Source organism: Olea europaea, chromosome 2, assembly GCF_002742605.1.
Source record: "Olea europaea var. sylvestris chromosome 2, O_europaea_v1, whole genome shotgun sequence".
NCBI classification, from domain to species: domain Eukaryota; kingdom Viridiplantae; phylum Streptophyta; class Magnoliopsida; order Lamiales; family Oleaceae; genus Olea; species Olea europaea.
In genome coordinates, this window is record NC_036238.1 from 10,086,390 (window position 1) to 10,094,382 (window position 7,993).

Here is a 7,993-nt window from a genome sequence, read left to right on the forward strand (position 1 = left end):
CCCCCCCCCCCCCCCCCCCCCAATTTTTGGATAATAATGTTGGAATAATTCCATATGTGGGCTTCACATTCGATTGCAAATTTTATGGCTAGATGTATGGCTCATAATGATATTTATGATTGGGCTAAATTTATTAAGTGATCAATTGGGCATTTTACACTTTATGGATTGTAATTAATTTGATGTGGTAATTTTTAGTATGTGGGCCGGAAATAAACCATAATTAGAATTCTATTCGTAATGGGACGGCTCAATTTTTCCTATATAAAGGCTAGGTTCCATCTTCTCTCTATATATTTTATTGACATGTCCCATTGATAGCTAATACTTTGTGAAGAGCAATGAGGGGAAGATCTTGACTGTTATTACAACTATTATTCATATGAACAATGGCTTCCGCAGGTATGAATTTATTTTAACAATTTAATTTTGGTGATTCTTGATTCTTAGCATGATTAAATTAAAATTCAACAATTGATATCAGAACCACCATGCTAAGATCAGGATTCGTCATTAAAATAATATTCTTCCTCTGACTAAATAATTCTAAGGTTTCTACTACCCATCAATTCAAGTATTTGGAATTGTTATGTTTTTAAAGTTTTGAAATAAAGTAGTAATAATAATAATATTGCCTTGGTGTTTTCACGTTTCTGAGCATATAATTTGTTTTGTGTATATATGTATTCATCATAAAAACATATGATAAGAAATAAAAAAAAAAAAAAAAGGACACACAATCTGCACACACCTATAACCTGTTGACTCTCCTACCCATGGCTGAATTCAACCTCATCAAGTGGCCGATTTAAATTTGGAAGCTTCTAGGTTGAGACAATTCATGATTTGGGTTTTGTGTGCTGTATAATATGCTTGGTTGCTAATTATTCCATGTTTACATATTCTTCTTCCTGTGATATTGTGAACTGATGTTGATAAAAAAAAAAAAAAAAAGGTTTTGCATAGTAGATCGGCGGTAGCATGTTGCTGCCGCATGAGTTACACCGCTAGCAGGCGCTGCACCGCCAGTAGGAGCGGCGCCAGATACTGTTAGTGCCGTAGAAAGAAAAAAAAAATTTAGTTTCGGTGGAAAACCAGCCAAGGTGGACGGGGGCTTCTGCCGCAAATAACTAATCTTCCCAGCCTCTGTTTGCAATTACAAATTGAAATTAGGTTCTGTAAATTATAAAAGGAGGGCCTGTCATGTAATTTGTATAGTTGAAGGACCTAATTTTAATTTGTGTTTAGTATTAAAATGTAATTTTCAATAAGGGGCTCCTAAATTTGAACTTCTGAACTTTTGACCCTAAATTTTATTTTTGACCAAATTAAAACTTGATTTGATAATTAACCCAATTAAAATATATTAGATGATAATAATAATAATAATAATAATAATAATAATAATAATAATAATTTGATTGACGACTTTTATATTTTTCATTAAATTGTATATGTATTTAAATATTGCCATTATTTATGTATTTAAATTTGATTTTTTGAAATTTTGTTGTCAATTTCGTCTCTCAATTACATATGAGTCTGTCTTTTATCGATTAATGATTATGATTTGTTGTGTAATTATTGTTTTGTGATTGAATTTTTATGGAATTTGAGATGATCTTTATTTTTCCCACAAAGAGAAATATTTTGAAATAAAAATGGGTGATAGATGTCAAAGTGGCACACTCATTGTTATTTATTCGATTCTCTCTCTCTCTCTCTCTCTCTCTCTCTCTCTCTCTCTCTCTCTCTATATATATATATATATTTATTTATTTATTTATTTATTTGCGCAACAATTTTGATTTATTACATATAATATCTTGCCCAAAGGTGTTATTATATTTGATGTTTTGAAAAATGGCATAAGACAGTTAACGAACTTATTTTGATTTAGAAATTTCCTTCTGCCCAAAGGTGTTGATATTTCAAAAACCAATGTGATTTTGTTAACTAGTTATATGATGTGTTTTAAGAGTACCTTATAGCATATTGTATTGTCGACCCAAATGTGACTTTATGATGATGCATCTAGGCTCTTACCTTAATAAAATTCACATGCTTCGATTTAAATTACGGATTATCTAATTAATAGCCCATATTAATTCATTGGATATTTCATCATCCATTTGATTACATGCATTATGTTTGGATAATATTAAGAGTGATATTTTATGTTACCACAATTTATAATGCCTCATTTCTTTTGAATCAATTGTCCGCTATTGAAACCTTGACTAGGACTAACCATGTGAGATGGAAATGAGACGTAGAAATAGCACTTGGTCTTTTGAGCTTGGATTTTGCAATGGAGAAAAAACTTGAGAAACCCACAGATAAGAGTATCATTGAATGTGTAGCCGAGTATGAAAAGTGGGAAAGGGTTAACAAACTCTATTTGAAAATCATTAAGTGATCGATATCTGATTCCATTCTAGGTACCATCCCCGATAATGATAATGCCAAAAGTTTTATGAATGTCATAGGAGAAAAATTTATAGAGTCTGATAAAGCCGAAACTGGGGATCTGATGAATAAATTGATGAGCATGAAATATGATAGTACAAATAGTGTTAGGGGACATGTCATGAAAATGATAAATATATCATTTAAGCTAAAGGCTCTTGACATTCCCATTGCAGAGCCTTTTCTGGTCTATTATGTTTTGAATAGCCTTCCTAGCAAGTTTAATTAGCTTAAGGTTGAGTGGGATAAATGGAATTTGAATGATCTCATAGCAATGTGTGCCCAAGAAGAGTATAGGATGCGCCGTGAAACTGTTGAAACAGTGCAATTAACTTTTCAGCCATCGTAGAATAAGGAGCCTTCTCATAACCATAAATCTAAGTTTTGTAAGGATAATAAATCCCATCAAAGCTAGCAGAATAAAAATTTTAGTGGTCCCAAAAGAGTTATAAAGAAAAATGATCAATGCAAGTTCTGTAAAAAGAAGGGTCACTGGCAAAAGATTGTTTTAAGTTCAAGACTTGGTTGGAAAAGAAGAAGAGTTCTTCAAGTATTCCCTTGGCCTTAGTTTGTTTTGAGTCTTCTTTAGTAGATGTTTTTTTGAATTCTTGGTGGTTAGACTCGGGAGCTAGTATTCATATTGCGAATTCCTTGCAGGGTTCACAAGCAAACGGAGGCCAAGTGAGAATGAAGTAAGCTTGAGCATTGCAAATGGAGTTCAAGTGAACGTTGAATTCATAGGAGTAGTGAAGTTGACTTTAGAGTTTGGTTTTTATCTTATTTTGGAAAATATAGTTTATGTACCGCAAATGATACGGAATTTAATTTCTATAACGAGACTTGATTCTTGTGGTTTTACATTTTATTTTGGTAATGGAATGGTTGAGTTATTTAATGATTCTCGTTTGATTTGGAATGGCATTTTATATGATGGTTTATATAAATTGTCTTTAGTTCCTTTTGGAGATGTCTCGTGTGTTACAAATGTATCAAAGAAAAGGACTTTAATTCGTGAATCATCCTCTATGTTGTGGCATAAGCGTTTGGGTCATATTTCTAAGGATAGAATGGAAAGATTAGTAAAAAGATGAGATATTTTCCTCTTTAGACTTCTCTGATTTTGAAACCTATGTGGATTGCATAAGAAGAAAGCTAACTAAATCTACAAGGAAGGGTTCAACTAGGAGTAATGAAATTTTAGACTTAATACACACTGATATCAGTGAACCTTTACCTTCCACCATATGTGGGATCAAATATTTTATAACATCTATTGATAATTTCTCATGATATGGATATGTTTACTTGATTAACGATAAATCACATGCACTCGAGAAATTCAAAGTTTTCAAACTGGAAGTAGAAAAATAATGTGGAAAAAGTATTAAAGTTGTGAGATCTGATTGTGGTGGTCAGCACTATGGGAAATATGATGAGTCTGGTCAAAATATGGGTGATTTTGCAAAGATTTTACAAAAGTGTGAAATAGTGCCCCAATATACCATGCCAGGGACACCTGAGTAGAATGGTGTTTTTGAAAGACGTAATCGAACTTTAAAAGATATGGTTAGAAGTATGATGAATAGAACAAATTTGCCTAAATATTTGTGGTGTGAAGCCTTGAAAACAGCTACGAATATTTTGAACAGAGTTCTAAGTAAAGCTATTACAAAGACACCTTTTGAATTATGGACATGACGTAAGCCAAGTTTGGCTCCCTTTAAAGTTTGGGGATGTCTAGCTGAGGTTAGAATTTATAATCCATTTGAAAAGAAATTAGATCTTAAATCAACTCCTGGGTACTTTATTGGGTATCCGGATAGATCAAAGGGATATAAGTTTTATTGTCCAAATCGCGAAAGTAGAATCGTGGAATCCATTACTGCTAAGTTTCTGGAGAACGATTTTGGAGATGGTGGGAGTTCCACATTGAGAGAAATTCTTGTTGAACATAATCAAGTTGTTGTTCCAGTTCTTGTTATACAGGAAAGAGTTGGTTCTCAACCAATTGAAGTTGTTAATGAAGAACTGAGGAACTAGGAGAAACCTCCAACTCCTCAAACAACGATTGAATCGGTTTCTGAGGCACAAGTTAGGAGATCACAAAGGTAAGGAAGATCTGCATTGCCTAGTGATTATATTACATACTTATTGGAGAGCAATTTTAATATTGGACATATTGTTGATCCTGTAACTTATAACCAAGCATTGACAAGTCCTGAGGTAGATAAATGGATAACTGTCATGGAAGATGAAATGAATTCTATGGAAAGGAATAAAGTTTGGGATCTTGTTGAACTTCCTCCAGATGCTAAGGCTGTAGATAATAAGTGGATTTTCAAAAGTAAATTAGATTCAAAAGGAAATGTTGAACGAAAGAAAGTAAGATTGGTTGCGAAATGTTTCACTCAACGAGAGGGCATTGATTATGTTGAAACCTTCTCCCCTATTTCATCAAAAGATTCTTTTTGAATTATCATAGCTCTTGTGGCTCACTACAATTTGAAGTTTCATCAAATAGATGTTAAGACAGCATTTTTTAATGAAGATCTTTCTGAAATGGTTTATATGAAACAACCTGAAGGTTTTGTTGTGAAAGGAAAAGAAAACTTGGTGTGTAAGTTAAACAAATCATTATATGGTCTCAAACAAGCATCTCGACAGTGGTATTTGAAATTTAATGAGATTGTGACCTCTCTTGATTTTGTTGAAAATACTATTGATCAAAGCATTTATCTTAAAACTAGTGGAAAAAATTTTATTTTCCTTGTACTGTATGTTGATGATATTTTGCTTGCTAGCAATAACTTAAGGCTACTTCATGAGACAAAGAAAATGTTATCATCTAATTTTGAGATGAAAGATCTTGGAGAAGTTTCCTATGTACTTGGCGTTGAAATAGATCGTGATAGAAATCGTGGCTTATTGGGACTTTCTCAGAAAGCTTATATACTACGTATTCTAGAAAGGTTTAATATGCAGAATTGTGCACCTGGTGATGTACCTATCATAAAAGGAGATAAGTTTAACAAAACTCAATGTCCAAAGAATGAGTTGGAAAGGGAGTCTATGAAGATTATCCCATATGCTAGTGCTGTGGGGAGCTTAATGTATGCTCATGTTTGCACTAGACCAGATATAGCTTACGCAGTAATTGTCCTTAGCAGATTTCAGTCTAATCCAGGACAAGAGCATTGGAAAGCAGCTAAGAAAATTATAAGATATTTGAAGAAAACTGAAAGTTATATGCTTACATTCGAAAGTACAAATCATCTTGAGGTGGTAGGATATTCAGATTCTGATTTTGCTGGATGTCAAGATGATTTGAAATCAACCTCAAGTTATATTTTTACATTAGCTGGTGGTGCTATTTCTTGGAAAAGTGCTAAACAGAATCTAGTGACATTTTCTACTATGCAAACTGAATTTGTGGCGTGTTATGGGGCTACAGTTCAAGCCGTTTGGTTAAGAAATTTCATTTCTGACTTGAAAGTTGTTGATTCAATCTCAAGACCGATCACCATCTACTGTGATAACAGTGCAGCAGTATTATTTTCAAAGAATAATAAAAGTTCTGGTAGATCAAAACATATTGACATCAAATATTTGGTGGTTAGAGACAGAGTCAAGGAAACATAGACAAAAATAGAGCATATCAATACAGAGACAATGATTGCAGACCCTTTGACTAGGGGACTCGCTCCAAAAGTTTTTAAGACACATGTTGTTAATATGGGCATTGTGGAAACATTTGATATTTTTGGTTAGTCGTAGGCAACCCGTACGTTTTTCGGGTACAGCCCCTTCTGATAATAAAATATTTTTTCCCTATCTATGAACTATTTTGAGCATGTATTTAACTTATGTCTTTTTATAATATTATTGTGATCTCAAGATATAACATATAAAGATATAAGATGAGTCTCTTTTGGAGACACGTTGCTTCATTTTGATCAGAAGCATTATGAGGACCGATATGAATTAGCACAGTTTTTATCACATTTGGTGCTAAGTTCATACCACATACTACCACATTGGTTGGAGGATGGGAATCCATGTCGATAAGGATGTTGGCATTTGTAGTTGTGGAATGATCTTACATCGCTTAATTGGTGTAATGACTTCCATGTTCGATGTTAATATTCTTATTGGACCGGATCATGTTACATAAGGTGTCATCATGGGAGTTATAATTTTGTGGCCACCCATGTAGTCTAAACCGGTTGTTAAAATTTTGTTATAGCAATCAAATGTTTACCCAAGTGGGAGAATGTTGGAATAATTCCATATGTGAGCTTCACATTTGATTGCAAATTTAATGGGTTAGATGTATGGCTCATAATGATATTTGTGATTGAGCCAAATTTATTAAGTGACCAATTAGGATTTTTTACACATTACGGGCTGTAATTAATTTGATATGGTAATTTTAAGCATGTGGGCCGGAAATAAACCATAATTAGAATTCTAGTCGTAATGGGACAGCTCAATTTTTCCTATATAAAAGCTAGGTTCCCTCTCCTCTCCATATGTTTTATTGGCTTGCCCAATTGATGGAAAATACTTTGTGAGGAGTAAGGAATGGAAGATCTTGACTACTATTACAACTATTATTCATATCAACAATGGTTTCCGCAGGTATGAATTCATTTTATTAATCTAATTTTGGTGATTCTTGATTCTTAGCATGATTAAATTAAAATTCAACAAATAACGCATACAATTCAACTATTTCCCCTCTTGCTTCAAGTTTGAGCATCGAAATTAGTAAGTTTGGGAGGAGAAGATTATAGTTAGGTGAAGAGGATTTGCTTATTCGATTTTTACCATCAACAACCATTATTGACCCTTTTTAGAGATAGCCGTCGTCGTCGTCTCTGCAAGGCTCCACCACCAACAAAGATGGCTTGATGGTGAAGAATCGTTCCGTCAAGGATCGCTACAACAAGGTCGACTGTCAAGGCTGCTGTATACGCATGCATAATCTGTGTCGCCAGGGTTTTTCAACTCACCCGTGAGCTCAGCCATCAGTCCGACGGACAAACCATCGAATGAAATTTTCATCACCTTGAGCTGTCCATTATAGCCACCACTGGCACCGGCTACATCCCTGCTAGTTTCGCCACCATCTACACCTTCATCCCTCATTCCCTGCTTACTCCAACCTACTTCATTCTTGGCCAGTGGCTCCACCCTGAAGACGAAAGGCACCACCGTCACCTTAGCAAAGAAGACATAGGTTCCGTGGTGGCTGCTGGAGGGTTTTGGGCTTTGCCCACCAAGCTAGATTTTGGGCAAGTTTGGGGCTTAACGCAGCAGCAGCCTTCTACAGCAATAACAACCACTGGGGAGTGGGAAAGACGTCAGCTGCAAAGGTTGGTAATTATTTACTCATACCTCAAGTACAGGGGTGTTGGGCTGTGATGCCATTTGATCCAGTCCAACTATTAGACAATGATGAAAAGGCCCAAATATGGATTCAATACTTGGTCCATTAATTAGATACCTAGAAGGCCCACTTAAC